Consider the following 17,539-nt stretch of genomic DNA (forward strand, 5'->3'; position numbering starts at 1 on the left):
GAGGCTCAAAAAAAACTAATCAATATATCAACTGAGCCTAAAAGTATATGCATTGTTCCATATACATTATTTCCAACTATTACAAAGAAGAAAGAAGAACGAAACTTTTTTCTTTCTCTTCTCTTCTTTTGGGGTATTATTGGACATTTTAATTATTTAGTGTACATTGTTGGTTGTTGTTGAACTTTATGTATATTGTTTTCTTAGTTCCGCTTACTTTACTTTGCATCAATTCATATGTGTCTTCCCAGTCTTCTCTTTTTTCTTCATATTCATCATTTTTAATGGAACACTAATAGACCAGTACATTCACACACCACAATTTCAAATAAAGTTAAGCAAATTTAATACAATTCAAGCAATGCAAAAAGAAAAACATTAAGTACCTACTGCAAGCATAGTTATGGGGCCATTGCTGGGAGAGGTCCAATTTTATATGAGATTTAGTCTCTCCTCTCAGTGAAATTACAGTCCAGGAAGGGGATAAAATCCCAAGACACTATAAGTAATAATGCTTGATATGTGCATTTGAGAGGTGCCTTGTGGGGAAAAAAATATTTGTTCAATGTTTAAATGAATGAAATCATTACATTGGACAAGGAGAAGTAGAACCCCACAACTAACCTTTAAGGTCTCACCTAGCTATATAATTCTATAAGATAGATATAAGATAGGACTGGCACAGAATAAGATAATGCTGTCCCTTGCATTGGCAGAATTGATTCTAAGTGCAGGATACAGATGTTGAGTAATTTATTCGGGCAACCTTTTTCCTCTAATGCTTGGCTTGAAGTCCATGGGAGTGGAGCCAAATATTCTCCTCAGTTCATTCAATGGCTTGTCAGTTCCTCCTTTTAATAGCAACACTGGCCTCTCAATGAGGTGTTAGGGTTTTTTTCCCCTGCAGATGAAAAGAACTGGTCATGGAACTGGCAAGGATTGGAGGTGCAGACATCCTTCCTAATCACTCTTTTCTTTGAGAGTAAAAATGATTCATTCAGGAAATCACAGAGTGCTGCAGTACAAAGGGAATTGAGAAGGGCGCTACCCCCCCAACTTAGTGTTTGCATTTGGTTAGCTCTCAAAGGTTAATTAGCCATGTTCACAAGTTTCTTGTTCTTCCTTCTTTTTCTTTTTTTCTCCATCTTTTTTTTTTTAATTTTTGCCATGGAATTGCACTGTAATTAATGCAATCAATATAGCATGCATTCTTTATTCTGAAAAGTTAATGAGATGTGGGGAGATACATGCGAGATATACTGCTCAAAAGCACCGCTGCAGCTGAAGTATACTGCCAAATTGTCTCCCCCATTGCCATGCCAGTAGTTTACTGGAGCCCTGGGCCTCTGACTATGGATGCGGATTATCTGATCTCCTTTGTCTTTCTCTTTTTCCTTGTCACTATCCGTTATGTCATCCATACATGCACTCATCCATTCATCCAAATGAGTTCTCTCCCTCCTCCCATTTTGTTTGGGTTTCTCCTTTACTGCCATCACAGATAAAATCATATTATACTTCTCTATGTATATCTCACGCTTCCTATAAATCCCTTTAGAGTGGTGATCACTTCATTTTCACCTTAACCTTCACAACCCCAACCCCAAACACAGTGCCAAAGACTTCCAATTCACCATTTGAATGTCACATAATGAAATTCAATTTAATTTAGTATACTTCAATTATTTAAGGGCTTATTAACAGTAATAATAGGTAGCATTTACATCGCATATCAAGGTTTGCAAAAAAACCATCAAAATATTATGTGATTTGGTCTTCAGAAAAAATCCTTGGAAATAGATGGTAATAACATATTCAGTTTTATAGATGAGGAAAATGAGGATGAGAAAGGTTAAATGACTTGCCCAAAGTCACATAGTTAGTTTACTATATGCAAAGCCCTGTGTTAGATTGTGAAGTAAGGAAACTAAAAATAAGAAGGTCTCTGCCCTCAAAGAGCTTATATTACTGGGGGAAAGAGAGATGGCGTGCACAGAAAAGTAAGCTCAAGGTAATTTTAGGGGAGTAAAAGAATGCTAACAACTGGGAAGATCAGGAAAGGCTTCGTGGAAGATGTGGAACCTGAGTTGAGCCTTCAAGGATTATGAAAATTTTAAAAGGTTATAATGAAGAGGGAGTTGATTCTAAGCATAAAGTATGTGTGAAGGATGGGATATGGAGTGTTGGACATGGAATTTGGAAGACATAGGTTTAAATTTTTCTCTTTCACTTATGAACTATGTGACTTTCTTTAAGTCACTTGAACTCTCTAAACATTAGTTTCCTCATTTGAAAAAGTAAAGTTTTAGACCTGATGACCTCTAGGACCATCTAGACCTTGAGCTCTTCCAGCTCTATGTCTATGATTCTATGATTGTATGATGTATATAAATGCATGGAAGTGGAATATGGCACAGTGAGTTCAGCCACTAGCTTGTAGTCCAGTTTGCCTGTTAAAACGCATAAATAAGAAGAATATGAGACAAGGATGGACAGATATGTTGGATCCAGGCTTTGGAGGGCCTTAAAAACTGAGTATAAGAGTTTATATTTTATCCTAGAAGTAATATGAAGACTGATGACTTTTTGAGCAGGCAAATGATATGGTCAGACTTAGGAAGATTGTTTTGGCAGTTCTGTAAGGGATGGAATGAAAAGGGAAGAAAGTATCAACAATAAGAGAAATACAAAGTGATTACAATAGTTTGGGCAAGAGATGATGAGGTCCTAAATTTGGTTGGAAATTTTTTGAATAGGGAAAAGATAAAGAATATGAGAGATATTGTAGAGAAAAAATTTTTAAAAATTAGAAGTATGGAAGATTATTTAACAAACAAGACAGAGCACTGGACATTCTCTCAGCGTCTTTAGATATCCCATACCTCTCTAACAAGAACTATACACAAGATAATACAAATACAGCTGTCTCTGTGGTCTAGAAAATCTAGAACTAACCTATGATTAACAGGAAAGAAGGCTAGCATAAGATATAAAACTATATTACAAAACAGCAATCATCAAAACTATTTGGTACTGGCTGAGAAGTAGAGTTGTAGATTAGTGGAAGAGATTTACACAAGACACAGTAGTCAATGACTATAACAATATAATGTTTGATAAACACAAAGACTCCAGCTTCTGGGATAAGAACTCACTATTTGACAAAAAACTGCTGGGAAAACTGGAAAATAGTATGGAAGAAACTAGGCATAGACCAACATCTTACACTTTATAACAAGATAAGGTCAAAATGGGCACATGATTTAGACATAAAGGATAATACCATAAGCAAATTAGGAGAGCAAGGAATAGTTTGCTTGTCATATCTATGAAGGGAAAATTATGACCAAACAAGATATAGAGAACATTATGAAATGCAAAATAAATAATTTGATTATATTAAATTAAAAAAGTTTTAGCACAAACAAAGCCAATGCAACAAATATTTGAAGGAAAGCAGAAAGCTGGGAAACAATTTTTACTGACCACGATTCTGATAAAGGCATCATTTCTAAAATGTATAGAGAACTGAGTCAAATATATAAAAATGTAAGTCATTCCCCAATTGATATATGGTCAAAGATTATGAACAGTTTTCAGATAAATAAATTAAAACTATTTTACTCACATAAAAATGTTCTAAATCACTATTGATTAGAGAAATGCAAATTAAAACAACTCTGAGGCACCATATCACAGTTATCAAATTGGTTAATGTGACAAAAAAGGAAAATGGTAAATATTGAAGAAGATTTGGGAAAATTAGAACACTAAGTGAATTGTTGGTGGGGTTGTGAACTGATCCAACCATTCTGGAGAGCAATTTGGAACTATGCTCAAAAGGCTATAAAACTGTGCGTACTCTTTCATCCAGCAATACCACTGCTAGGTCTGTATCCCAAAAAGATCATAAAAAAGGAAAAGAACCCACATATTCAAAAATATTTATAACAGCTCTTTTTGTGGTGGCCAAGAAATGGAAATTGAAGGCATGACCATCAATTAGGGAATGGCTGACAAGTTGTGGTATATGAATGTAATGGAATACTATTGTGCTATAAGAAACTATGAGCACACAGATTTCTGAAAAAACTGGAAAGACTTACATGAACTGACATTGAGAGAAGTGAGCAGAACCAGGAGAACACAGTAATAGCAACATTGTGCAATGATAAACTTCAATAGACTTGGCTCTTCTCAGCAACATAATAACAAATTGTATACAAAGATAATTCCAAAAGACTCATGATGGAAAATGCTATCCACATCCAGAGAAACAACTATGGAACCTGAATACGCATGAAAGCATACTATTTTCTCTTTTATTTTTCTTTCTTCTGGTTTTTCCCTTTTGTTCTGATTCTTCTTTCATAATATGACTAATGTGGAAATATGTTAAATATGACTGTACATATATAGCCTATATCAGATTGCTTGCCATCTTGAGGAGAGAAGAGGGGAGGGGGTAAGAGAGGGATGGAGAAAAAAATTTGGAACTCAAAATATTATAAAAGTGAATGTTGAAAACTATCTTTACATGTAATTAGAAAAAAGTAAATACTATTAAACAGTAGAGAAATCTAATCACTAAACTCCAGCGCTGTCACTCAGTACCTCTCCCTAGCTTCCAAGTCTATCAAAAGACACACATAGAAATCAATCTTATCTTCTCTCCCTTTTCCTATTAATACAAGAAATTCAAAAGTTAGCAGCTCTGTCTACCTGGGACAAAATTTTGGCAGCACTGTGACTTACAACAGAGTTCTTCCAGGGAACTGAGAAGCAGAAATAAATTACATCAGCTTAATGGATTTGTGAGACTCCATATAACCTTAATAAAAGGGCCCATCACTGAGCTGTGGCCACTTCTTCCCCCAACCCCCAGTAGTCTCTTGGGGAAAAGACTGAGGTTGATGAAAAGTAAATTACTCAGCAAGGGAGGAGGCTGGCACATCTTTAATGTTCAGTCCTTAGGAAAACTAAACTCAAATGGGAAAGAATCAGAAAGTGAACAATAGGAGAACAGAAGAGGAAAAGAATGAAAATAACAAAGATTTCAGAAGAAAACTCAGTTAAAGACCTTGAGCACAAACAAATAAACCAACAGGGAAGATTTTGATAACAGAAGGGAATATGGTCATCAGACCATCTATTATAATCCAAATATCTATGAGTAAATATTTCAAGACAAAAGAAAATGAATCAAGATTTGATAAGTCAAAGGACCCTGTGAATTCCCAAGAGAACATGAAACCAGAGCAAGATGTTCCAGAATTGATTAAAAGAATCATGAAAGCAAAATTTAAGGCCTAATTGGCAGAAATAATTATAAATATATATATTTATAATATAAATAATTATAAATAAAGAAAAACACCTTTAACTGAAGTAAGTCTTAGAAAAAAAAGAAAATAATTGATTCAGAATGCAAAAACAGAGAAGTGAAGTACAATCTAGAAGAGGGGAAGGAAAAGCAATAACATTAAAAGAAATTGTGATCTCTATTAAAGTAAAACATATTGATTTTGAAGACAGGATATAGAGACAACTTAAAAATTATAAGTTTCCCAGAAGAGCATGACAAGTCAAAAGACCTAAACACAATAATGCAAGAAATGATTCAAAGAAACTATCTAGAACTTTTAAACATAGAAAATAAAATGTTAATTGAAAGAATCTACAGATAATTTCCAAGGCAGAGAAGGGACTATGCTTCAAATCCCAAGACACATAATGGTTAAGTTGAGGAATTCAAACGACAAACAACAAATTCTTCAAGAAAACAGAAGTGAGATCTTCAAATATAAAGGGAAATAAATTACAATAATACAAGATTATTTTGTATCTGTCAGAAACAACAGGTGGGCATGAAATGATGCATTCCAAAGAGAAAATGAGCTCAAAATGTAACCCAAGGTGACACAACCTGAAAACTAAGTTTAATCATTAATGGAAAAAAATGATCATTCAATAAAAAGAGAGATTTGAATCATTCCAAGAAATAAAATCAAATCTGAACTGAAAATTATTTGCTTTTAAAATGCTGCAGACTACAGAAATAAAAGACAGATAAACAAAGACAGCCACAAAAGACAACACTAACAAAATAACAAGATAGACCATTAAGAGACTTCTTTCTAAAAGTACATAAAGAAACAAGAATGAAAACAGAGGGCAAACAGAAATGATGGTGCAGAAACTAGCTGGAAACATCAAGTACTAAGCCTCACAACACCCCACCTACAGATGAATCAATGTTTTTATTTGATTAAGTTATATAAGAAGAGGAAGAAAATGAATAAAAGAGAAGGGGAGGAAGATAGAGGGAAATGAACATATGATGTACTCTAATCAAGTTACAGGTTAAATTTAAGCAAAAAAACAAAAAGAAAAACAAAACAGTAATTTCTTGGAAAGAAGTAAACTTATAGGAGAATGGGGAAGAGACAAATTGAGGGACTGTAATGGGGATAGAGTAAGGTGGAAATCTTTTTTAATTGATGGGAAGAGGTAGCTCTAATGAAGAAATAAAATATTTCATAATATGATAAAATATTTTATAAAGTTAGATGGAATTTTTGTAATGGGTATTATCTGTAGAGAATTGGTGATTTATAAAAACAAATAAATGTAGCTCTAACCTAAACAGGGAAGCATAGAAGAATGATAAACTAATATCATTAACGAATGGTGATTCCAAAAAAATGTTAAATAAAATCTAATCCAATAAACTGAAGTAATTCATTCAAGAAATCACTCATCATGACCATTTTGAATTTATATTTGGGTGGCAAGGATGTTTCAACATTAAGATAACAACTTCAGTGATGCAGATTACAAAACAAACTATCTAAACAACATATCTATTCTAACAAAATCTAGGAAGCAATAATAGAAAGGGAAATCCTCTAAATAACTACAAAATGAATAAAATATTTAAGGTTCAATTTACCAAAGCACGAAAAATGTGCTTGTATCAACTCAATTACAAAATTATTTTTGGAGAAATAAAGAACAACTCAAAAAACCTGAGGAACTTTAAGTACTCATGGTTGTACTATGCCAATAAAATAAAAATGACAATACTGCCTAAATTAATTTACAATTTTAATGTTATACCTGCCAAATTCTCAAAGGGATATGCTATGGAACTCAATAAAATAATAATAAAACATTCATTTGGAATAAAATAAAAGAACTGGAATATCGAGGGAAATAATGAAAAGATGTGATGATAGAGGTACAATAGCATCTCCAGTCTTCAAATTATATTATAAAGGAGCAGTTAGCAAAAGCACATGGCATTAAAAATAGAAAGGTGAATCAATGGAATAATCTAGACAAGTGAGAATCAGAAGTAACAGAACTCAATAACCCAATGATCAATAAGGCATTCTCAAAAGGATAAATGTCTACTGTTGACAGTCATACAAAGAATGTACCTAATCATTAACATTAAGAGAAATGCAAATCAAAACAACTCTGATGTTTCACCTCAGATCCCACACATTTGTGAAGACAACAAAATGTGAGAATAGTAAGCATTGGTGGGTTGTGAAAAGGTAGGAACACTAGTACATTATTGGTGGAGTTGTGAATTGGTATGGTCATTTTGGAAAACAATGAACAGTGTCAATAAGTGAATGAAATGTCCATACCCTTTAAACCAGAAAATATATTACTCAATATATTCCCAAGGAGTTCATTAATAGATAGTCCCCATATACACCAAAATATTTATAGCAGCACTTTTTGTGATGGAAAGAAATTGGAAATTAAGTAGTCATCTATTAGTTTAGGAATAACTAAATAAATTGTGGTACATGAATATAATCAGATATTACTGTGCTGTAAGACATGAGGAATGGGACAGCTATAGAGAAGTATGGAAAGATCTACATGAACTGAAGTGAAGAAAGCAAAGAAAATATTGTACACAATGATATTAGTAATGTAAATGAAAATAACAAATATATACAAAAACAAAATTGAATATTACAGATTATAAAGAACAAGTGTGGCTCAAAAGATATGAGAAGAAACCGCCATTCCCACCCTTTCACAGAGGTAGGAAGTCCACAATGTTGAACACTGCAAATGTTTTCCAAACTTTTTTTCAATAAATCAATCAGTTATCATATGTTTTCCTCTTGTTTTGAAATATTATTTTCTATATACAGTGGCTATCTGGATGAGGATAAGGAAGGATACAGGAGGAGATTTTGGTGGAGTAAAAAACAGATTACATTGATAAAATTATACAAATTTTAAAAAATTTAGAAACTGCTTAGATAAGTGGGATGAGGGAGAGTGAAAACTCAAGGATAGCCTGGAGGCTCTAAATATCAGTGAAAGAGTGGATTGTGGTGACATTGAGAGAAATAGGAAAGTTTAGAGGGAGAACTACTTCAGTTCTACCATCATGGCTACATGAGAAGTTGTATTTGGGGAATTTTGAATTTGAGATGTTGTTAGAATGTCCATTTAGAGATGTCTTTTTGGTTACTGATGCAGAATTAGAATACAAAAAAAGACTATAGGGAGATACATAAACATGGAATTCTTTTGCAGAAAGGTAATAATTTGATCCAATTGTGGGTCATCTACTTGGTGCAGTAGATAGAAAACTGGAAGAACCTGAAAGAAGAATAAGGAATCCTTAAAGAAGAGAGCGCAATCTCAAAAGAAGAGAAGGCCTAGGTTATGTCTTTGGTTTGGATGTGTCAAGAATCAGCAAAAGAAATTAAAACAAAAGGAGTAATCAGGTAAATCAGGCAAGAAGAGAATGAGGAGAAATTAGTGTCATGGAAACCAAAAAATCAGGACAAAAATATTGCTGAGGAGATGGCCAGTAACTGAGCAAGAGACCATTGAATTTTGCAGTTTTGAGATCAGAAGCTCTTAATATGTTTGCTGAACTTAATTTAATTGAGTTGAATTCATTTATCCATTCTTTTTTTCATACATAGGCTTGAAGAACACCTGAGTTCAAATCCAGACTGAGAGACATACTACTCTGAGACTCTGGGCAAGACTTGACCTCTGTTTGCCTTAATTCACTGGAGAAGAAAATGACAAACCACTCCAGTATCTCTGCCAAGAAAGCTGATTGACAACATTATATATTGGGTCATGAAGAATTGGACATGACTGAACAACAACAATACAATGTATATAGCTAGAGTTATCTCTCAAATGGAAAGATTAAGGAAATTGTCTTATTTGCCAAATTTTTAAGGGCCCCTCTTTACTATAGCTATTATTAGAGCAGAGTCAGTGAGGTGGCTATGAAGAAACCGAAGTAAATAAGGTTAAGTGACTTTCCAAGGGTCTTACAGCTAGTAAGTATCTGAGGCCAGATTTTAATTTAGATCTTCCTAACTTCAGGCCTGGTGCTCTATTCACTGTGCCATCTAGCTACCCCAATTATCTCTTTTAATTAGGTGTGGTTTTGTTATGTTATGGGTGAGCTCATTTCATTCACATTCACAATAATGATTACTAATTGTATATTTCCTTCAATCCTATTTTTTTCTATTTATCCTTCTCTTCCTCTTTTTATCCTGCCCCTCCTCAAAAGTCTGTTTTGATCCTGACCACTGTCTCCCTTAATTTACCCTACCTTTTATCACATTACCCCACCTTTCTCTTATCCAATTCACCTCTTACTTCCCTGTGGGTAACATATGCCCATCTGAGTATGTATGTATGTATACACACACACATACATATATACATATATCTGTATATGTGTATATATGTATGTATGTGTGTATGTATATATATATATTCTTCCCTCTTTAAAACAGTTCTGCCAAAAGTTGGGTTCTTGCATTGCCTGCCCCTCCCCATTTTTCTCTCCATTGTAAAAGCTTATCTTTGATTTTTTTATGTAATTTTTATATATTATATAAATTTTATTTTATATATAATTTTTATATAATTTTCCCCATTCTTCCTCTCTTTTCCCCTTTCTCTCAATGTATCCCTCCTTCTCTCCACTTCATTTTTTTGAGATTATCCCAACATAATCAACTCACGTACATGTCCTCTGTCTATCTAGACCCCTAACTGCCTTAATAATGATAAAGTTAATAGGAGCTGCATGTATCATTTCCCATATATGAATATAAACAGATTAACCTTATTAATTACCTTATGATTTCTTTTCCATGTTTACCTTTTTTTGCTTCTCTGGTGTCTCATAGTTGAATGTCAAATTTTATATTAGGTTCTGCTGTTTTCATCAGGAATGAATGAAAGTCCTCCATTTCATTAAATACCCATTTTTTGCCTTGAAGGATTACATTTAGTTTTGCTAGGTGGATACTTCTTGGTTGTGGTTCTAGCTACATTGTCTTCTGAAATATCATATTCAAGCTTTCTGTTCCTTTAACATGATATCTACTTTATTCTAGGCACTATGCTAAGCACTTTAGAAATAGTAATCTCATTTTATCCTCACAACAACCTTGTGAGGTAAATACTATTATTACCCCTATTTAATAACTGAGGAAACTGAGGCTGACAGATGTTAAGTGACTTGCCCACAGTCACACAGCTAGTAAAAAATCTGAGACCAAATATAAACGCAGATCTTCCTGCTCAGGTCCAGAGCTCTAGCCACTATACCACCTAGATTCCTTTAGCAACTAAATATCCACATAATAACTAACACATCAAATAGAACAAAATAGGGACACCGGAGAGGCACAGAGTGCTAATAGAGAACACAGGAGAGAGAACTTAACTTCCCCTCTTGGAGCTCCAGGGCCAAATGAGGTGATTGAAGTTGGTGATGCCTACATTTTCTTCATACTTACATACCATAACTCAGAATCTAAAAACCATGCATGTACAACTGGAAGATGGTTCAAAGACAATCTATTTCAATTCCTTCCTTCTATTGGTTTTTCAGAAATTTACATCTAAGCATGTTGTCACTTGTCCAGAGTTACAAAGGTAGCAAGCACCAGGTGAGATGTGAACTGCTGATCCAAGCACTATCGTCATTTCCACTGACACAATATAAAGACTGAATACTTCCAGTTGATCCAGAGGCCTTAATAGTCATCTTGAAGAAAGTTATGTTCAAGCTAATATTAACTAGTATTATATAGTGCTTTCAGGTTTGCAAAGCTTCTAACAAATATTATTCCATTTAATCCTCACAAAACCTCTGAAAGGTAGGTTCTTGTATTGCCCTCATTTTACAGAGAAGAAGTCAAACTGAGGGGGTATTTCTTGCCCAAGGCCACACAGATAGTAAGTTTCCAGGGTGAGATTTGAACTCAAATGTTCTAGACTTCAAGTCCAGAGTCCACTGCACAAACCGGGATTTCAAGAGACAAAAAGCAGAGAGGAGGCATTCTAAGAATAGAAAGCAAGCAAAGCTATGGAAATTTTTTTTAATGGACATGTAGGGGAGATGGAGAGGCTAGGTGGTACAACAGATAGAGTGCTGGGCCTAGCGTCAGGAAGACTCCTCTTCATGAGTTCAAATCAGTCCTCAGACACTTACTAGCTGTGTGACCCTAGACAAGTCACTTAACCCTATTTACCTCAGTTCTTCAACTGTAAAATGAGCTGGAGAAGAAAATGGCAAACCTTTCCAGTATCTTTGCCAAGAAAACCCCAAATGGGGTCATAAAGAGTCAGACATGACTGAAAAATGACAATAATAAAAGGGGAGATGGAAAAGAGTACAATTTTGTTGAACAAAGAACTCACACAAAGTAGTTCTGTGACATGCCAGGCACCATATTGGGAAAGGTTAAAGTAAACAATGGGTCAATATTAATGTGTTTTTTAACAAAAGGGTGATGAAATCAGAGCTTGCCTAAAGGTTACATGGCGTTCATTTTATTTTGATTTCACTGGGACAGAACAAAATGTTTACGTTTGTAGGTAATGAGGGAAAAGAAAAGGGTGGAAGATAATAGGAGAGAAGCCAACAGTGTAATTGTAATCAATAGAAGTGATTCTGTGAATAGCATTGTCCTGGGTATTATGGAGGACACAAAGCAACCTCAGTAATGGTGCTGGCCTTCCAAGGCTCAAGGCCTATGTAGGGAAGTAAAGCTACCAGTCCTGAAGAGGCAAGTCAATATATACCTAATAAGTCCAGGCAGCATCTCACCAAGTGTGCTGCTGTTGGGTTTGCATGCAGGGAGCCATGTTTGTTTTCCCTAGCAGCCAGGGGCCTTTAAACATGTTTAAGAGTCTGGTTCAGCCTCACACAGCAGCCCTTCAAAATTTTAAAGAGACTTCAGCCCCATCACAAGGCTCAGTTGAGAATCCAACTATGATTAGGCTAAGACTCTTTAACAAATTAAAGAGACTCAAGGGGGTTCCCCCACAGCTCCAAAAGCTTACAGAGGAAGACACGAAAGATAATGTCTTGCACTTTATGGAATCAATAGGCCCCATTTCAGAATTAGAGGAGGCAAAGGCTTCAATTTTCCCTGGCCCCTAGAGTAAAAGCAGGTCAAATGATACTGGAACAGTGACTGTGGCCTATGTTGGGAAAATAAATATGGAGTCATGGATTCTACTTCCCATAGAGAGCTCACCTAACATAAGACCCAGTAACTAAGTATAGGTTGTATTTTTGTGGGAATAGGACAAAAAGAGAAAAAAAAAATTTGCTATGTCAGCATCCAAAACTTTGCAACTTCTTTCAAGGCTGGACCTTAGGTGGAATGTGTACTTTTATCTTCATTTTTCAAAGAAGGACACATATTTGGGAGGTCAAGTAATTTATCCAAGTTTATATAGCTAATGGTGTCAGAATCAATATCCAAGTTCAAGGATTCTATCCAGCTCTAAAATTCTATTATTCTAAACCCAGTTAACAATTTGCATATAGGCCATTCTTGATTTTTCATGTACATGCTGGGGACTGATAGTTTGGCAAATCCAAAAACTATGTACAATCACAAGTGACAAAGAGGAAGCACATTTACTTTATGATTAGAATAGGTTATGCCATGTTTTTAGAAAAAAATATTGATCATCTTACTCATGTCAAAGCAAAAATTATGTTCAAATTCCTGAATACAGCAGCGATTGAGCATTTGGGGAGGTGAGTCAGAAACATTCTGCGTGAAAGGCCAGAGCCAGTCTGGGAATAAATGTTTGCTGTAACTTATGCACTAAGTGCATTGTTATTAGAGTTGGTGGTGCCTGAAAGTTATTGCTGGGGCAGTTTGAATTCTTAGCAAGAATTTAAGGGAATCCATTGATTTAACAAAATTGAAGAACATGGAGTAGGGTTAGAAGGGAACTTGAAGTCCTTTTAATCCAGCCTATTCCTGAAAAAGAATTCTGTTTAAAACATCCAGCAAGGGATCATGAAGATTTTGCTCGAAGACTCCCCAAAGCAGTCCATTCTACTTTCAGAGAGCTCTAATTATTAAGACATTTTTTTCCTTACATAAAGTCTAAAGTGTCTACTTTGTAACTCCCATTCATGGCTCTTACTCTGTCCCTCTGAGGTCAAATATAGTATGTCTCTTGTCCCTTTAATCTCAACAGGTCTTCCAATACTATCTCTCCACTTTTTCCACCCCAAACCCTCTCTTCCACAGGCTAAGTAACTCCAAGTCTCTTAAGCAAATCACATATTTCACCAAAACTCAAATCTCTTCATTCTCCTGGCTATCTTAGTGTCTCTGGTAATCAGAGAAGAAAAATGAAAACCTATGTTGTCTCAAGCTGATTTACTTTCCAGAGTTTTTAGAATCCCAGTCAGGGTACCTGACTCACCTTGTCAATTTCTACCATTAGTATGAAATAACCTTCTCTTGACCCTGGTAATCATAGAGGTCATGAAAAGTTTCTACTTTCCACAATCAGAGAATCTGACTTGAAAGTGGCCAGTTAGAATAGATTGTCTAGTCTAATCCTTGCTTTAAGAATGATTCCCCCTCCCTCTCCAAATCTACCAGCCTCAGGGAAATATCACTATCTCCTGAGGCATATGTTTCATTTCTGGACAGCATCTCATATTCAACCCACTCCTATGTTTCTTTACCTTATCACTGGTAGTCTGAGCTACTCTAGGTGGCTCTATAGGTCGTCTCTGTCATATACGTGACTTAGGACTAATGCTAATATCTGGAATAGGAACTGTATTTACCCTCTTGCATCAAATACAAATATTTCCTCAATCAAGATGCTTGCCAAAATTAACAGAAGACTAAAGTTTCATTTTTTCAATAGTTTACTGTTATTGGTTGTTTTTAAGATTAGGTGGTTCCAGGAGCAGGATGAATATAAGTCTTCAGATTGGCAAGACTATTACATATTTTGTATTATTTAAGTGGCTCAATGTATGGTAGAAGAAGTCAGAGTGAGGGACAGTGATAGATTGGAGGAGTCAGAAAAGGCTTCCTTGGGAAAAGTGGAACTTGATTTCAAATGATAAATAATATTTGGATAGGTATGCCAGGGAATGGAATGCATTTTATGTGGTTGAAGCATCTTGCTCAAAGGATGCAGTGGTCCTATTATAATTGAGTGAGATTGAGTAGGGGAGCCTAGCTAGAGCTTTTTTTTATTCTAACTTCTTCATTTCTCTCCTGCTTCTGCTTCTGAGTCTAACATTCTCCTCCTTGTCCCTACACCCTTTTGTGTGATGTCTTCCCCTCTTAGAGTGTACCCTCTTTTTTCCACCTCTATTTGTATCCCCAGTACTTAGCACTTTGCCTAGCACATACTAAGTACTTAGTAAATACTTGTTGATTTGTGTAAGTTAATAGTTTGCTAGGAAGGTAGTTTGAGAACAAATTATGGAGAGTTTTGCATGCCAGGATAAGGAGTTTAGAATCCATTCTGTAGGTGGAACAACAAGAAAAAAAGGGCAATCACTCAGTAGAATTCAGGATGTAAAGGGATGAAGTTCAGCTAAGAGGGTAGCACAGTAGTCAAGAAATATTATGGCCAGGGCCCAAACTAAAATAACAAGGAAGAAACTGAAAAAAATGAGAATGGCAATAGGAAGGATATATCAATAGACTTAGCTAGTTGAGGGTAAAGGGTTAAAAAAACAGTTTCAGGATTTTGGCAAATTGGGAGCATGGTAGTATCACTGAGAAATTTAGGCAAGTTGAAAGTTGAGCCAATCTGGGGGACATATGATAAGTTTGTTGAAGGCATGGTCAATTTATATAGCAAGGGATCAAAGAGAAAATGTCTGTTAGGCAGTGGGAGGAGTCAGAAATAGAGAGAGATATGAGAGCCATTTTTATAGAAGTAAGAGATGAAACTGTGGGATGATAAATTCTCCAAGATGGATGATGTAAATGAATGAGTTTTTAAAAGTATTTATTAAGTAATTATTTTGTGTAAAGCACTGAAGATATAAGGAGAAAATCAAGACAGTCCCTGTTATCAGGGAGCTCATACCCTAATGGGGGAAATAACACAAATAGGAGGTTTCAGTTGTAAGTCAGATAGAAAGACTTAGTGGTCATTGGGGAGCAGCAGCAAGGTAGATGGTGATGCATCTCCTTTGATATTTTTCCACTGACAAAATCATATCTATTTCTGATGTTAAACCATATCACAGTGCCAAGGACTTGTGGGTCAATAACTCCCTCTTCTAGGTCCTAAATATACTTTGCAGAAGCAGTTGCCTGCCGGCTTCTCCACAAAGGCTGCTTCCTAAGAAGAGATTTGTGGGGCAGAGGCTGGATACAGGTCTATGGGTGGCTACTCTTCCTGGGGCATTTGGACTCATGGACCTGGGATGTCTCTATTGGAGACTCTAAGGTGTGGAGATCAAGATGATGGCAATGGTTTGGTTGTCCTGGAAGATTCGGCCTCCTGTCCCCATCTCAGGGTGCGTAAGTGCTTCAGCTAGCCAGTCTTTCATGCCCTGTGAATGACATGACAGGTTGGCAGTTTGGCATTTGGTGAGGATGGCTGGCCCCATCTCCATAGGGGTGATTCCCATAAATAATGCCTTTACAAGAGAAAACCAGATTGTAAAGTTCATGTAGGAGAACTTTGAAAGAAAAAGTAGGAAAAGTAATGACTGATATTTATGGAGAACTTTAAAGTTGGCAAAGCATTTTATATCCTTTGTTTTCATTTAGTTTTAACAACAGCCCAATAAGTAAGGTACTAGAATTCACATTATCCTTGTTTTACACGTGAGGAAATTGAGGCTCAGAGAAGTTGACTTGCTTATAATCATATAACTAGTAAATAGCAAAAACGGGATTTAAACTCCAGGATTAGCATTCTTTAAAGTTCTTGGTAAAGAGACTGGAACAGGGACTAAATCTCTAATTTCATTGATAGAAGGAACTCCCAGGTGAGGAAGCTCTCTTTACGGATGCAGGTTGACACTCTATGTGCAAATGAGTATCTAAGAGAGAGTACACTAGAACAATTCTTGAGAAAGAGGAAAAAATAAAATGCTGGTCTTATATTTCAAATCCTGTTTGGAGCATTTAATTGTTGTGTGACCATAGGCAAGTCTCTGATCCATGCTGCTATATATATCCAAATCATAGAAGTTCTTGAACGTTAGGCTAAGGAGTTTCGGTTTCATCCCAGTGATAATCCATCAGAGATTAGGAACACTGAATAATTGAATGAAGTTTGAAGGATATTAATCTTTTCAGGGAGCCAATATTTCAGGACTCCACAGCTTTGCACAGGCAGTCCCCCATAGTGGGAATGCGCTCCTTTTGGAATCAGTAGTCTGTCCCACCTCCCATGTTAGACCTTTCCTGATCTTCCTCCCATTCCTAACTTGTTAAAACTTATTTTTTTCCTGCTGAAATTACTTTGCATTACATTATAGATATTTATTGGTATGCCTATTTATATATCACAATAGAGATTGCTTTTTGTTGCTGTTGTTGCTACTGCTGCTATTGTTATCTTTTTCTTTTGTTTTGTTTTGTTTTTTATACCTACTGCTAAGCACAGGACCTGGCACATAGTAGGTGGTTAATAAACCTTTGCTGAATGCCCGGGTATATATAGCAGTTACTACTTGTAGAATATTGTGAAGCATGAATTCTGTATTATCTATCATCTTAAACATTCTCAGTAGTTAATAGTCAACATTTCTGACTCACTGATTGGTTTTGAACCTTAGACGGGAAATATGCTGTTATCCAAAGTCCAAATCTCTCAGGCAACTGTATTTGGAACAGCATCTAAGGGGATAGTTTTCTTAATTATCATTATTGATGACTTCTGCTGAAGGCTTGCAAGGAATGCCATCTTTCTGCAGATGTTCTGAATCAATTGCTTTGTTTGCAGTTAGTCCCAAAATACCATGACCAAGCCCAAATCAGGGAGTCCAGGCGGTGGTTGGCTTCACGGGTAATTAATCTTCTTCAGCGGAAGTATCAGACACAGTTGTTGGATGGGATGAAGGGGCTGATGTGGTAAGCCTTGAAGCCTTGGGGAGCTCCACCTGCCCACTGTGATGCCCCTGTGGTATGAAAGTAGGAAGGTTGAAGCCCTGAGCCTGTGAAAATCCTGTCTCACCCTGAGAAGGAAACTGTTAGCATTT

Source organism: Vombatus ursinus, unplaced genomic scaffold (genome assembly GCF_900497805.2).
Source record: "Vombatus ursinus unplaced genomic scaffold, bare-nosed wombat genome assembly UNPS02014973.1, whole genome shotgun sequence".
Classification (NCBI taxonomy): Eukaryota; Metazoa; Chordata; class Mammalia; order Diprotodontia; family Vombatidae; genus Vombatus; species Vombatus ursinus.